Raw genomic sequence first — 16,570 nt, 5'->3', positions numbered from 1 at the left:
CTCCGGCCTTGGGGGGCACCCCCGCCCCCGCCCCGCGCCCTGCGGGGGCTCCCGTTGCTCTTCGCCTGCTTTCCGGCGCTCCCCGTTTCCACAGCGTTGGGATTGGGAGTCAGGCTGAAGCTGCTGATGCTTACCCACACAGTGTGACCTTGGGGCAAGTTCCTTCCCGGGGGCTGGGGGCAGGGGAGTCTCTTTCTGGTTCTCATCTTTGAAATGGGTCTCAGAGGTGCCTGTAAGGTTGGTCTGAGAATGCAGGGCAGGGACGTCCAGGGGCCTGGCACACAATGAGTGCTCAGCAAACTCGGGCCTGTATCATGGTTTGTTTCCATTTCTGGTGAGCAACCACCCGGCCAGGGAGAGAAAGGGCAGTGCTTGTCCCGCCCTGGGCTGGCGGGGGGTTGGGGGCCTGCTAGCTGCCTTTGGATTTCTGAGGGCATCCATAGGGAAGGGAGCAGACTTCTTGCTTGGGACCACAAAGCACAGAGTTAGGACCAGTGGTTGCACGTTGAGGGAGAACAGATGGGGCTAGTTGCTTCCTGACATAAGGTCCCTCCACCCGAAAGGAGTGCTCCAAGAGGCAGTGAGTGACCTCTGTTCCTGCAGATAGATACTCAAGAGGAGGCTGAATCCACAGGGTCCATGAGCTGACAGAGGTCTGGAATGAAACATTAGTTAGAGTATGTAAAGCATTAAGAACCATGCCTGGCACATTGAAAGCATAATATGAATGTTTGCTTTTTTGACTCTTAAGTTGTTTATAAGAAGCTATATCCTGGTAGGAAGAACCTGTTACTTCACTCCTATTCTAGAGATGAGAATACTGAGGACATGTAGAGGGGATCCTATGACCTGCTTGGAGTTCATTCCCACCTTATAGATGGGCTGAGGAGAGAAGGGTAAGCAACTTGCTCAGAGTCATACCACAGGACCAAGAGGGTGAGTTCTTACAGACCAACACACGTCCAGCCTGCCACCTCGCCCTGTCAGGTCCCCTAGGCATGGTCACTGACCAATTTCCCAAAGCTGTTCAAGCTATTTTGACCCTGGAGAGTTTCCTTATAGCAAACCGGGCAGGTACCTCATTTCTCTTAATTAATGGAAAGAGCTGGTGCCTGCCCCCGTGAGTACCTCTGTCCCTTCCAAGTGGGATAATTAAATGTCACCTGCCTCATTTTCTAAGAGATCAGTGGTGGTACTTGATTCGCTAATTAACTGTGCGCAGTACCTGCTTCCACCAGGCACCTATTTCATGATAAACATCACTCATTATATGCTCAGTATGTCCCAGACACAAGGCTAAACACGTTGCCTGCACTGTCTTGTTTAAATCTTCTCAACAATCCAGTGAGATAGACACTGGTATTGCCCTCACTTTGCAGCGAAGATTGGAGACTAAAGAGCTGCAGAGCAGAGCTGGGCTCGACTAAATCCCAAACACGTGCTCCTTACACCCTCCTTCTAGATTTTTGATGTTCTCCCCAACCTAGGAAAAAATACGGGAACATTAATAGAAATTCCATATAAGGAGGAGGGGGAGGGCTCAAGAGATGCAAACCAGCTAGCCAATCGGTGCCCTAGGAGTCAGCTTAGAAATCCTTTAAATTGACATTTTTCCATCAAAATTCCCATTATGACAAGTGAGCTACTATTTTTTTTTTTTTTTAATTTCAGGACTGCTTAGATCCCGGCAAATGTGTGCCAAGAATTTTAAAAGGAGCATCACTGCCAAATCCTTTTTACCAACCAGCTCCAATGCCTTCCACTTCTTCCCATGCCTGCTCTTCATTCACATGCTGCAGAATTCCCCAGCTGTGGTCTGGGTGGCTGTAGACCTCCGGAGCTCCTGACCCCGTGAAGCACTGACTTCTTTCCCGTGCTCTGCAGAGGTGGGCTCCCGGGGCTTGTGCTGATGCAATCGGAGCCCATTTTACTTAATCCAGGACTGATAATACAACATATAGAGTAGATACCCTTCTTACTCTCACTTTACCGATGGTAACCAAGGCATGAAATAGCTTACCACTGGTCACACGAGTGACAAGGGGGTGGCTGCACTGAACGGATTTCATTTGGAGAACGATGCTCCGTGGTCACCACCAAACTCAACCCTTCATGTGACCAAACTATGGTCTGGTTTTAAGCAAAAACCCCATTTCCAAAAAAAAACAAATGGGGGGGGAAAGTGAGGAGTCACTGGTCCGACTTTATAGAAATGATTTGCCGTCAGATTTCCTTAAATAGCAAGTTCTCCTGGTGCTTGTGCAAAAAGGATTTGAGCTACACATAGTTCTTTCAGGTTGGCCAAAAACAGTCCTGGGGGTGGGAGGAACGGCTCAGTACTACCCCTCCCCCCCAGCGTTCCTTCCACTACCATATGCTTTCAGTTGCATGGCAACTTCAGTTTATGGTGGCTACTGGCCCCATCACCAGCATCTTTCCCCAGCACAGAAGTTCATGGATATCACTCAGATCCAACAGATGGCCTAGTTGGTTGAAAAAGCCCCAACACGTTCGAACATGTGTGGCTGTTTACAAGGGTTTATTTTCCACTGGGGGCAAATGGGGCTTTTGTAAGATCAGCCCTGTGTGCTAAAGCTAGAACCTTCATATCCATCCATTTTCTTGGGGCCCAGGGTGGATAGCTTGTAGGGGAGGGACTGTGATGACCAATGCCCGTTTCTCTCTGGGGCTCCGTAAAAGTCTATGTTCAATATGTACTCCCTGACTTGATGCATAGGAATAAATTATGCCGGTGACGGCAGGCACCTGGACCTTCTGATCATAGCCGCCCACTGAAGATAGTCACATACCAATTTGGACGGAGGGAATTACGTTCTTGGAGGCAAAGGGTATGCACCCAGCTGCTGCTTCTGACCTGAGTCTCATCCGGCTGAACGGCAGAGGAGCCAAGTGCTTGAGGAGTGAAGATTCAGCCAGGATATGAAGAATAATGGCCCAGAGCCTTTCCAATTCCCTTTCTGGGAACCCTCAATTGGGAGTGAGTTCACCATCGCTAGACGTGTCCAAGCAGCAGCTTGCTCTCCACTCATAGCAGACGAGCTGGCTGAGCTGGCCCCCGGGGGACCCCTCTGGTCCAGGAAGTCCCTGAGGTTTCAGAGGGGTGGCTGATGGCAGCTCAGCGTGGGCATCCTACTGCCTGGCCCCCATTTCAGCTGCCTGGTGGTTCTTAGGCCACCAAAGGGGGGGTCCCATGTGGAGTCTTCCAAGTTCTTCTTTCCCCGGATGGGCACTGGGCCAAATGACCCAAGTGGTTGCTGTTTCCATCAGCATGTACTTCTGAACATTGCCAGCACCTTCGGGCAATTACTAAATTAACCTTTGTTTGGTCTTTGAATTGTTTTCTTTGCCCCCGGTCCGCACTCCTGAGGGGTTTTGCCGTTGATCAAATGGGCTCTGTGGATCCACTTATGTCACTGAACCTGTGTCTACCCAATTCCAAAATATCCATCCAGGTCAAGCCCATTTAGAGAATATATATATATATATTTTTAAAGATTTTCTTTATTTATTTGACAGAGAGAGACAGCGAGAGAGGGAACACAAGCAGGGGGAGCGGGAGAGGGAGAAGCAGGCTTCCCGCTGAGCAGGGAGCACGATGCGGGGCTTGATCCCAGGACCCTGGGATCACGATGTGAGCCAAAGGCAGACACTCAGCAACTGAGCGACCCAGGCGCCCCTAGATTTTTTTTTTTTTTTTTTTTTTTTTAGAGATGAGCAATGCCATGACATTGCGATTATTTTGTGATTTTGGCTAGGCAGAGTGCACTCACATTCCAGATCAAGGGCTTTGGATTGGGTGTCTTTTGGACGTGACTGGGAGAATAACAAGGCATCGAAGCGTGCAGGAGAGAGCAAGAGCGAGAGGGTTAGAGACCGAGCGTGCAGAGGGACGGGAGTGGGCGGGCTGGGGGTGCCTGTGGGTGTTTGGGCACATGTGGCATGCGCGGTGTTTCCATTGCTCTGCTTTGAAAAGACAGCCTCATCTGTTTGAACAGAAATTACTGGTGGTTTTCAATTACTGCAACATTTTACAACGTTGTGACAGCAAGCTTGATATGCTCATTCTTTAGGAATCTTCGAGGATGATGGATGAAGACGAGGTGACGCTGAGCGAGGTGCTGCGGATCAGTCAAAGGTCCCTCGGGGCTCCTTGGGTGAATCACAGTTCATCGTGACAAGTCCTGCCAAGGGTGGGGCGTGAGGCGGGGGCTACGGAAGATTCTTCCATCTCCTCTGTTTCTGGGAATGTTTCTCCAGAGAAGCATTAACAAGAGCTCTGGTGATCTCATCTTCGCTTCCCAGCCAGCCCACTCTCCACAGCTTGAGCAGATCCAGGCAGTGCGTGCATGGACTCGTTCATTCATTCACGTGCCACGCACTGTGGGTGCAGAGACGGAGCTGGAGGCCCCGGCGTCGGGGAGCTCGGAGTAGGCGAGGTTTCCAAGGGCTGAGGAGACAGGGCTCCCTGGGTTGGGTGGAGCCGGACCCAGGACGGTACTATCAGTAACTGGCGTCTGTGGTGAGCTTACCAGCACGCGGCTGTCCCGACAGCCCTGGGAGACAAGGACTTGCCTGGCACTAAAGGACCTGAGCCTCGGAGAAGGTGAATGGCCGGCACTAGGCCACGCCGTGGCCACCCCCACCCCCCACCCCCTGCCCGTCTGACTCCGAATTCTGCGCTGAGCCCGTCCTATGCTGCCGTGCAGCCCTGAGTCTATCCTGCTGAAAAACAGAAGATAAAAATAAGACCTTGACTATTTGGGCCGTGGGATCCTAAAATTAAAGCAATCTCCTCATAACCTGTCTGCTTCTGTTAGCACAAGCTTGTGGAGGACGCAGAATGCTGTTCATTTGAACGGAAGCGTGAAGGTGATTAGACACTGGCAGATATCACACGTGCCAATACGGTGTCGTGTGAGGTGGGACCCTGTCACTGCCCCCAGGAGAGAGCAGGGCCTTCCCGCAGGACAGTCTCTGAGGGGCCACATGCAGTCACGCCACCCAGGGCCCTAGAGCACATGACCTTCTCTGGGGCACAAAGATCGAAAACAAGGGCTTGGCCATTGCTGTCCTATCAGACCCTGCTGCCCTGGCTGACGGTGGCAGATTTGGATTGGAGGCCAGGAGGAGGGAGGGTGTGGGAGGAGAGGAAGGGGGAAGAGTGGGGTTGGGAGTGGGGACGCAGAGTGAGCACAGCCGGCCACAGACAAGGACGAGCCCGGTGCCCCATGGTCAAAGGGTGCAGGGTGCGGTGTGGGGTGCCGAGGCCCCCTCCTGCCCTGGCCTCGCTGCTCCCACCCCCACATCTGGGTGGCCTGGGGTGGCTCAAGAGCCTCAGCTAGGGTCTCCCTGTAGTAACACGGCCCTCTCGTAAGCCCCCCAAAGAAGCATGGAGAGTGAGTTTCATCCTCAGGCTCCCCGCCTACCCACTGTCCCTCTCCGTCCAGCACCCATGCACGTTGTACGTGGTCCTGACTCTCGGGCATGTGTCATCTGTGGGCTGCCTCATCCTCTGCCCGTCCGCTCTGGGCTGGACGAGCCGTGAGGACAGAGCTTTGTCTTTTCTGTTCTCCACTGTCTCCCAGCGCCAGCCTTGCTGGGAAGGCATTCGCCGGAGGCTCTGTGCTGGTCCTGGGTTTTCTGGAGCCCCTACAAGGGGTGGCCAGAAGCACAGCCTCCCTCTGCTCCTCACGCCCCCGCTGGAGACCACTGGTCACTGTGATTGTTCCCATTGGACCGATGAGGAAGTGCAAGTGACCGACCGGGCTACAGAGGTCATGAGCAACTCAGGGGTGACTCCTGCCCAGAGCCCCCCATCCCCGTCCCGGGGCCTCCCAGGAAGAAAGGGCAGAGCCCGTCTGAGCCCATCAGTCCTGGGGACTTTTGGGCCAGCACAAGACCCCTCAGCAGAGCTTCCGTCCCCCTGAGTCCGCCCTACACTCGCCCCGGGTCCTTGCGCTGCAGGAGCCCCCAGACTGCTCCCCGTTGCCCCCTGGCTGGGGGGCAACCTCAGCTCTCCCCGCTGGCCCGGCCCACCATCCCTCCCCAGGCCCAGCCCTGCCCTCTCAGAACTGATGTTCTAATGGGTCTGCCGCTGCCTCCTCCAGGCCTGCTCCAGGGCCTGGCCCACAGCCTGGGCTGGTCCAGAACGTGGACCTGAGGATGCAGATCTGGTGGTGGCCATACAGCCAAGCTCCACATTGCCGTGGGGCGGGGCGATGGAGAGACAAGGCTCGGGCTAGATTCTGGCCCTGCGCACTGGGTGGGTGAACACAGGCCCCTCGCTCAGCCCCTCCAAGACTCAGTTTCCCCAGGTATGTCTCTGAGCTACACAGATCTGCTTACCTCACAGGAAGAGGGTGAGGGGACCCTTGGCTCAGCCAGGCTAGGCAGGGCCCTACCAGCACAGATACGGCCATCCCGGCAGGAAGGGCTGCGCTGAGCACCAAATCCCACGTCCTCTTCTGGCCTGGAGCCTGGGTGCTGGTGTTTGGAGTCCCAGTCCTGCTGGTTTCTTCCATCCCCGGGGGAGACTTGGCAAGACAACCTCCTTACCTCTGATGGAGCCTGGAGGGGAGCTAGCATTTACCCGTGGCCCCTGCCCATGGCCACTTCCCACTGACCACCCCAGGGACCCCACAGCCCTGCCTGGCAGGCCTTCCCTTCTCCTCTGGGCTCTAGAGAGGCCTTTGCATTTCTTGTTTTTCCCTTGGCAACGCTCTGGTGCACGAGGCTTTGGGGAGAACATCTGGAGGCACATTAGCATGTGCCTCCAAACCGGGGCCGATGGCAGCCCTGCTCCCAGCCCAGGCCAGTCGCTAGGCCACTGATCTGCCCTGTGAATCGCTGTCGGAAACGGAGGGAAGTGCCAGCCGCAGAGCCTGCCCTCCATGTGCCCTCCACCACCGTCCCTGGTCTTGTCGTTGACCCTTGTCACCCTGAAATGGGGTCAGCCCCCCTTCCCACAGCTGAGGGTGCACCGTGGCTCCTGGGTGGGGGAAGGGACCCTGGGACACTGTCTTTGTTATAAAGCCATCATCACACACAAGGGCATGTGCCTTCCCCATGCCGGCCTGGCCTCTCCCGCTGCGCCATTTTCCTCTGTTTTGGGTGTTGTTTGTTTGTTTAAGATTTTATTTATTTATTTGAGAGAGAGAGAGACAGGGATGGAGGGAGCGGGAGAAGCAGGCTGCCCACCTAGCAGGGAGCCCAACGCGGGACTCGATCCCAGGACCCTGGGACCATGACCTGAGCCGAAGGCAGACGCTCAACCGACTGAGCCACCCAGGCGCCCTTGCTGTTTTGTTTTGATGAGAAGTTTGGGGTAGTTACACCACCTCAAGACAAATAGACCGATGGCTTATGTTCCCCATAGGTGACTTCGCGAGACTCTCACATTTGTGAGATTAACATTTCCCTTCCCTCCACTGGGAGCCTTCTCCAGAGCTGCTCGGGCTAACTGTGCTTTCTTCCCCTGAAACCTGGGGCTGAGGACCCCCTGCCCCCACAGGTGGTGGCGTGTGGCTCTTAAGAGAGGCTCGAGGGCTGTGTGTAAGAGGTGGGTGGCGGCTGCTCTTCATGGGGTGGTCAGCGCTGGGCCTCTGCCTTGCAGCTTCCCAGCAGGCGTGGCCCAGACGGGAAGAGGGGTGGGGTCTTCATACCTGTGGTTCTCTCGCTGTAGGGCCATGGCAGGTGGGGTTGTGTCTGTCCACGCCACACACCAGCTCCTCTGCCCCTTTCTCTGGGGGCCTCGCCCCTCCTGGCCTCGGCGTGGAGGCAGCACCTGGTCACTGCTTTTACCTTGTGGCTTTCCTCACCTTGCCCACTTCCCCGTAAAAGCTGCTTTCTGATGCCTCCTCGAGCATTCTCGTCTGAGGGCCCCTGCCGATGTGCCCTCCTCCCAGCCATGCTGGACAGGGGCTGTCTCCCCGCATCCTCACCAATATGGGGTGTCAGTAATCCGTTCTATTTCTTCCTACTTGTCGGCAGAAAACTCTCTCGCTGGTTGACTTAGTGTCTTCCTGCCTGCTGGTGAGGTTGAGAACCTTCCATACATCTGCTCCGATCATCTGCCCGTTTCTCCCATTCCTGAGTCCTCGTGCCTCACACTGATGTGCATACACTCTTTATACACTCAGGATGTTTGACGGGTCACAACTCTTTCCTCCGAGGCGGGTGTCCATCCTCACCTGGGTTTAGGGTCTGTCGTGGAGTGGAGGCCGCCAGCTTTCATGGGCGCGATCTGCCAGGCTTGCTGGGAGGCTCGTGAAAGTAGACGGCATTTTCCTTACTGTTTGTGCCATTCTGAGTTGATGCTTAGTTTTTAACCCATGTAGGATTTTCGTGGATATGAGCCAGAGGTTTACCTGGTCTTGTTTGTATTTTGTTTTGACACATGAATAGCCCGGTGTCACCGCTTCCCTATTGAAGTGGAAATTGCGTCCATCCAGCTACGCAGGGGTCTGGTTCTGGAACCTCTGCTGCCCTACGATCCACATGCCTGTCTGTTCACCGGCATGCGACACGTGCAACTCTCACAGCTCCGTGTGGAGCCACTGTTACGTGGAAGTTTGTCAATATCCTCTTACTCTGCTTCACAGGTTTCTTGAGCTTTTCTCTTCTGAATGATCTGTATAATCAACTTGTGAGACTGGGAACCCTTTAGGGGCCCTAATTAAGACTGGATTGAATTGCAGATCAGCTTGAAGAAACCCAACACCTGGAGAAGTAGAGCAAGAGCGGCGGAGATGCTAGGACCAAACAGCCTCGGTTCAAATTCCAGCTCTGCCGCTCCCCAGCTGTGTGCTCTTGGACAAGTTGCTTGACTTCTCTGAGCTTCAGCTTCTCCAGCTGTAAAATGGGGTAATAATGACACCAAGACCACTCCAAGGGTTGGTGTAAAAAATAAATGAGCTATCATATGAAAAGCATGTATAGAAATCAAAAATCATCTCTTTTAAGATACATCATTATTGTGTTTATTACTAGGAAGGGGAAAAAATGCGTCCAGTTCCGCCTTGATATGCCCTTGATTGTAAAGTCTATCTCAGTTTCAGAGATGTTCGAAGATGGAAGGTGTGTTTATTAGAATCGATATGCTAGAGCATTGTCTTTGCAATATGACAACAGCTCCTATCAGGAGGACGGGGTTTTATCTTCACTTATGTAGATTTTCCTTTGTTATCCTGCAGTAAAACTTGAGAGCCTATAATCTTCATATAGGCTCTTTAGGGTCTTCAGAAATTTTTAGGAGGGTAAAGGGATCGTGAGGCCCCGAAGGTTTAAGAAGCACAGTTCTGCATTCTTAGAAAGGCAGGGAAAGCTTGGGATAATCTGAACAGGTGCCGGAAAAGCAGCTAATAGAAGTCAGCGGCTTTGCTGATTGAAAAGAAAAGGCGAGAATCACGCTAACCTATGGAAGGGTATTGATACCGATTGGCAGCAGGTGTCCTGCATGTTGGGAAGCCCGGGAGAAGCTAAGCTGCCCGTCCCTCGTCCCCGCGCTGCTGCGTCCCCCAGGCCAGGAGCCCTGGCGAGAACGCTGGACAGAAATAAAAGACACAGATATTGAACCAGGAGAGATTGTACTGTGACTTCTACTCCCTGACACTCGGAAAATTCCGCTTGGTAAATTCAAGCGAACCCAGTGAAGATTTATCAAGACAATTACGAGTTTCCGAGGTGGCCAGTCACAAAATAAACATTTTTTTTTAAATCAATGTTTTTGTACCTGTTACCATAACCCAATTAGCTATGTGATGAGAAATGGCTTTGATTTGAGGCGAGGTTAGGGAGCTTAACGGAACCTGGGATGGGTCTTTATTTTGTAAAAACAAAGCGAATATAGCACAACGGTCACACAGGAGGTCTGAGTGGTGGGCACATGAGTCTTTATAATCCCATTCTCTGCATTTTTCTTGTATTTGAAACCAGTCCTAACACAAAGACGACGAGAGATCCCACCCCTGACAACAACAAAACCACCCAGACTTCCTTCCGAGTTCTATTAGATTTTATGTCCCCATCCATTCTTGAGTCCCATCTTCCTCTTCCTCGGGTTAAGATTTTCGTGTTGTCAGATCAAGTCGTTGGACTTGAGGCTTTCAGAAAGGGTGGTGGTAACATTCCCGAGTCCTTGAACATCTGATTTTTTCTTTTGCTCCCAAACCAGAATGCGGGGCTTGGGATGGTGGCTTGAGTAGCATCTTCTTTCTGAACTTGGAAGGAGGGACCAGCCTCTCCTGCCGGCTGGTGCTGCCGGTAGGAGAAGGGACGGGGACCCGGCTCCCACACCTCCACAGGTGCCTTCCCTGCTTTCCTCACCGTGGCTCCAGGCGCCTGTGCTCGGCTCGCTCCGGGAGCATGGGAAACTTCGCTCTGCTCCTGCCGACCTGGAAACCAGCCGCTCGTCTGGAACGGGCCTGGTTCGTTTGTCTGCACCTGGTGAGCTCTTGGAGTCAAACGTGGGCATCTCTCTGTGGCTCTGGGTCTTTCTGTGGCCACCTTCTCCCCTCTGTCCTCACTGTGCCACTTGGGGAACGTCCATCAGATGGCCCCAAGGTCCCGACTTCTGCCTCGTGCTTTCCATGACTTTGCCCTTTAAGACGAGCTCCTCGTGCGGCACCTGGCCTGATCTTCCAGCTCGCTGATTTGCTCCTCAGATGTCTCCTTTCTGCTTTCAGCCCTTCTATTTTAAATCCCAAGATCTCTAATTACTTCTTTTATATAAAAGCCCATGCTTGCTTCATGGATCCGATAACCCCTCTTATCTCTCTAAAGGTAGTAATTATGCGTATTTTAAAGTCTCCTTCTGTTGACGTAATCAGTGTGCTCCCCCAGGCTTCAGGGTTTCTGTTTCTGAAGTGAAGGCTCTCTCTTACGGGGTTGCTGTTCCTCACATGCTTGGTTATGTGGTCAGTGTGCCTATTTCTGCATTAGATCCCCTGTTTATCTGTCTCTGCCTGCGTCTGTCTCTGAACCTCTGACAGAAGATGGGAAGGTCCAAGCACTCAGGCAAGGTGGGTGGGGAATTGCTCCCTTGGATTGGGGGTCCCTCGCCTCACCGAGGTGTGTGGTTTTCTGTTCACTGTCCTCCTATGGTGACCACCCTTTGCTTTAATTTAGGGACTCAGGGGCTCTCTGCTGTCCATGGCGGTGGGCAAGGAGCACCCTGACTGTTGTCCACACCCCACCCCTGTGCCTCACCTCCCCGGCTCCTGATGGGGGGGCCTCCAGCTGTGTCAGCAGCTGCCCCATCTAGGCATCTCGTGAGACGTGGTTCCCTCTGATTTGGGTTTTTTTTTTTTTTTTTGTATCTTTCTATGATTCCTACAAAATTCTGATCCCTTAAAAAGACTCACTTGTTCAAACCAATTCTATTTGGATTTTGTTTCTTTTAAAAACAGTTTTCTGACACTTGGTAGGATTTGGGAGGGGGCATGTTTAATTTCTCATGTGACCGAAGGCCCCGAGTGTTATTAAACAGCCCGTGGAAAGTGTGTTCGCCCCGGATGCCCAGCGGGCCCCTGGCCAGAGCAAGGGAGGCGCCTGCAGGTCCTGGTACATGGGCCAGCCACCAAAGCACACAGTGTCCCTCTTCTGCAGATACTTTCAGCTTGAGACCAAAATGTGGGTCTGCCCGGCATTCTGAGACTGCACAACTGAAAATAACCAAAATGCTAAAACCACATGACTTATCGGTAACTTCTGGGGCCTTCCTCTGAGCGAGGGATGCTCGTCTGCCCCTGGACGGAGACGCCGGCCTCCCCGGAGTTCCTCTGCCCCTTGATGTCGGTTGGTGTCTCGGTTTTAAAAGACCAGCCTCCGTGCTGAGATGTCGTCAGGGACAGCAAACAACCAGGAAACTAACACCGAGGACTCCACAAGACGTGCCCCTCCACAGGCCCCGGGACGAACCCAGAGCCCTTCGCAGTGACCACACGGTGACAGACACCCCAGTTCTGCTTCCTGCTGTCCGAAGACGGATGACGCAGGCTTTCGGCCCCGTGACACTCTGCACAAAGCCAGCCCTTCCAAGACAACCTGTCGCTCCAGATATTGACCAAGTGCCACCGGAAAGATGGCCCCACCTGCGGGCCCTCCAGCTCCCGCCGCCCCCTTACCCCCTACGTGCTGCGGATCCGTGGCCTGATCGTTTTAATTTGCCTCCCCCCCCCCCCCCCCATTCCGGAGCGTTACTGGACGTGTCTCTCCCTAACTCGATCAGCGGTGGGAAAATTGGATCAGGGTGGGCAGATCACTGTCCCCTTCTTACCATGTGAATGTCAGAGGCCCCCAGGCGTGGAGACCTGCTCATTTCTACAGCTTCCTCTTTGAAAAGCAGATGGCGAGCCTTGGGCTTTATTGAATTTGTGTTTATGTATGTGATGCATTTGATTGTAGCTGGAGGGCAGCTGCCTGGTCCAATAGCAAATGTGGCCCATCAACAAGGTTGAAACCTACTTACCTGTAAGAAACTGTTTGTTCCAGGGAGGCAGATTTGTCTTCGGCGGGTAGCAGAGAGCAGTCAGTGGTTGGACGAGCTCCTTGATCAAGGCCTTTGAGCCTTGGGAATGACTTCAGCTGCCTTCAGACCCACCCCCCCACCCCCACCGCCAACAGGGTTCAACTTCCAGGGACTTATACTGAGAAATCATAGGCCCAAGGACAAAGGATAGCCATGCACGAGCATTCAGCACACCACCCCTGCTAGTTTAACTAAAAAACAAACAACCCAAATATTTACCAACGGGGAGCTGGTCACATCGGTTGGAGCACCGCCATGCTGGAACACTTGAGAGCTAGTCAAAGGGAACAAAGTCAGCCGGGTGTGTTAACAGTTGATGTGCATCCAACACGGAGGTGGAAAGGTCCAGAGCAAGTGTCTGGTACGCCGGTGAGAAGCACCGATGCATCCCCAAGAACACAGGATTCCTACAGGAGCCAGCAATCCTGTTTCCGCCAGGAGCCTCCAAGAACTGAAAACAGGGACTCGAGCAGATGTGTGCACATCGTTGTCCAGAGCAGCACTTTCACGACAGCCAAGTGTCCATCAGCAGATGATGGACCAACAAAGCAGGGTCTGTCCAACACCACGGACTGTCACTGAGCCTTCAAAAGGAAGGGCACTGTGACACCTGCTACAGCATGGGCGAGCCTCGAGGACATCAGGCGGAGTGATAATAAGGCAGCCACAAAAGGGCAAATCCTATAGGATTCGGAGGACCCCAGAGGGGTCAGATCCATGGAGATGGAGAGTAGAGGGCGGGGGCCGGGGGCTGGGGGGAGGGGAGGGGTCTGTGTTCCACGGGGACGGACAGGGTTCAGTTTAGGAAGATGGAAAGTTCTGGAGACCAACGGAGGGGACAGCTGCACAACAGTGGGAATGTGCTTCATGCCCTGCACTGTGCACTTAAAAATGGTTACGATGGTAAATGTTACATCATGTAATACACATGATAAACAAATAAATAATAAATAATGAACGGAAGTTAGAAATATATTTAAATAGTGAAAAGGGATTCTGAGATAGGATGCACAGAGCTGTTAATGGTGGGTTTTTTTTTTAAAGATTTTATTTATTTATTTGACAGAGAGAGAGACAGCGAGAGAGGGAACACAAGCAGGGGGAGTGGGAGAGGGAGAAGCAGGCCTCCCGCCGAGCAGCGAGCCCGACGCGGGGCTCGACGTGGGACTCGATCCCAGGACCCTGAGATCATGACCTGAGCCAAAGGCAGTTGCTTAACCAACTGAGCCACCCAGGCGCCCCCTTTTTTTTAAAGATTTTATTTTTCTGACAGTGAGAGTGAGAGCAGAGGGAGCGGCAGGGGGAGCTGCAGGGGGAGCTGCAGGCAGAGGGAGAGGGAGAAGCAGGCTCCCCGCTGAGCAGAGAACCCGATGCAGGGCTCGATCCCAGGACCCTGGGATCGTGACTCGAGCCGAAGGCAGACGCTTTGACTGAGCCTCCCAGGCGCCCAATAGTGGTTATTTTTTGAGGAGGGGATTCTGGGGGTTTTACTTGCTGTGTGACCTATTTGGGGCACATGTGCACTTGAAAAGTAACAGAGAGCCGGCAGCGACGGAGCTGGGCAGGGGGAGCTGTCCTAGCAGTCGGGTCCCTCCTGTGAGCGTGGCTCCATCATCACCCAACCCCCCACGGCCCAAAGTGAGTTGAGCAAACAGGTATAGAGAGGTTAAGTCCTGTGTTCCTGCCTCTCCCCCTCTGTCACTTTCACAGGGGCAAGAACCCGTTCCTGCTGGTGACACTCATCTAAATGTCGAGGGACAGCACTCCCCCAGCCGTGTCCCCAGTGCCCCCACCCCAGACACAGATGCGGCTGTTCTGCATCATCTTTCCCCTGGGGCAGGACCTCAGATGTGGTTTGCACTGAGCCTGCAAGGTGCTGCCCTTCAGCGTCCCCGATCGGATTTCCAAACACACCTGCCCCCGAGTGGGTGTGGGGGGCAGAGGGCTGGGGTGCTGGCCGCTCCGACCCTGGGGCCTGAGTTGTGGTTGCTTGGCTGAGGCTTAAGGAGCGGGGGCCAAGCCAGAGGGTCCCAGGCTGGGTGGCTCCAGCCCGATCCCTGGTGTTCTGCAGCGGCTGATGGTGGATGTCAGGGTCACGTGGGGTGTAGCAGCTCCAAGCTGCGCAGGACCAGGGAGGGGCATGAGGGATGTATCACCCAGAGGTGGGGCTGGTCTGTGGGCAGCCCCCAGTCAGCTGTGTCTGCTTCTCCCCTCAGCTAGAATGCTGGATTTTTCCTTCCCAAGCCAAGGGGGCCCAGCCGGCAGCCGCCCTGTGGTCTCTGGGGAGTGGCCTGGCATGGCCTGGCCCATGTGGCTTATGGCCACCCCCCAACCCCTGGCTTCAGTTCCCCCCACTTGCTACAATCTGGGCACTGGGAAGCCAGCCGGAGCCAGCCTCACGTGGCAGAGGCAATGGGGGATTACACGCAGAAGATGACAGTGTCGGAGAGATGTGGAAAAGCAAAGGGCTTATTAAAACGCTGAAACTGGTTCCAAATGAGGTCAGCCATCGAAGCGCCTTGGAGGGGAGCCAGTCCCTGAGCAGTGAGCGGTGTTTATTTCCCGACAGGGTGCCGGCCACGCCCTGGGTGCCACCCGCAACCCACCCTGCCTCTGGAGGGCAACTGTACCTAAACACCAGTGCTGAGCCAGGCAGGCATGGGAGCAGGGGTCAGAGGACATGCGGGAGGGGGCCGTGAGGCTCAGCACTTGCGGTGTCCACGGGGCACCCGGGACGGACAGGTGGGTCACCGGATGCGGGCCGGGGCTGGAGGACAGCTGAGTGCTGCTTCCTTACCCCAGCTCGAATTGCTTGTTTGTAAAAATCCATTAATGCAAGGAGTGGCACATCGCGGCAGAGGCCCTGCGATTGGCTCCGGTCCCTCCCACCCCCTGTGGGGCCCAGAGCCTCTCCAGCTTTTCCCCCTGGTTGCATTTCTCATCCGAGTGTCCCTTCCTCTTGACTCCAGTGGAATGTCCCTGACCTTGGCCGCTTCCCAGTGCAGCATCCTCCCCCTACCCTTGCCCCTTGCTAGAAGTCCACTTTGGGGTCCTTGACCTGGTACCTGGCCTGGCCCGGTTGTTAACCTCCCTGAAGCCCGGTGTCCTGGTGTCTGAGGACTGTCACGGCTCTGGTCCCGAGGCTGGCAGGGGCGGGGGTGACATGGAAGGAAGCTGGTGGCAGGCTAGGCGTGGACCCGCTTTCTAGCTCCTGCTGATTCCTAGTACTTGGTAATTATGATTTCTGCGATCGCTGCCTCAGCTTTGTCAACTGCACCAGCCCAGTTCTGAGCTAGAGAAAGAGAGTGCCTTTGGAATCCTGTTAAAAATAAATGTGTGTACATAGCACTCTGCTGTTTACTAAGAGCCGCACAGACCTTCCCTCCTTTAGGAGGAGCAGCTCGGAGCATCTGTTGATCTCCCCGTATCCAGAGAGGAACGGAGGTGTGCTTGGCTGCCCAAGGTCCTGCTTGGGGCTCACGCTGCATCCCGGGGCTCCCGACCCCAATCTGGGCCGTGGCGCCCGAGTCCTCTGGTGATCTGGGTGGAGCCGGGCTTCCCCAAGGATGCCCGGCTGGGACTCAGCAGGATTCGGACCCAGAACTCTGCCGCCCAGGTAGGAGCACCGTGAAGGCCTTGGGGTTTCACTGCCCTGTAGTAGGGAGCCGCTGCTCGTTCTGCTTGTCTTCCAACTGGAGCCACCTGGCTGGTGGTACCAAGGCCGCCGGGAGGTTCCCGCACAGCCGGGGCACCCCCACTTTGCCTGTGCTGACTCACGTGCCACCCAAGGAGCCGGCCCCGCCCCCTCGCTGTGGCCACTCCCTGATCCCGGTGGGGACTGTCTGGGGCGAGTCTTGATCTCAAATGCCAGACATCTGCTTATAAGGCAGTTTGGAGAATGCGGGCTGCCCCCTCTTAGGGGGGCCTTCGGGTGGGCCCGCCTGTCTTCTGTGCAAGGCGGCTTTGCCTGAAGGCCTCTGGGACTGGTCCTGTAGCCAGACAACCCCCGGCGCCCCCGGCCAC

Source organism: Zalophus californianus, chromosome 13, assembly GCF_009762305.2.
Source record: "Zalophus californianus isolate mZalCal1 chromosome 13, mZalCal1.pri.v2, whole genome shotgun sequence".
NCBI classification, from domain to species: domain Eukaryota; kingdom Metazoa; phylum Chordata; class Mammalia; order Carnivora; family Otariidae; genus Zalophus; species Zalophus californianus.
This window is presented reverse-complemented; position numbering follows the sequence as displayed.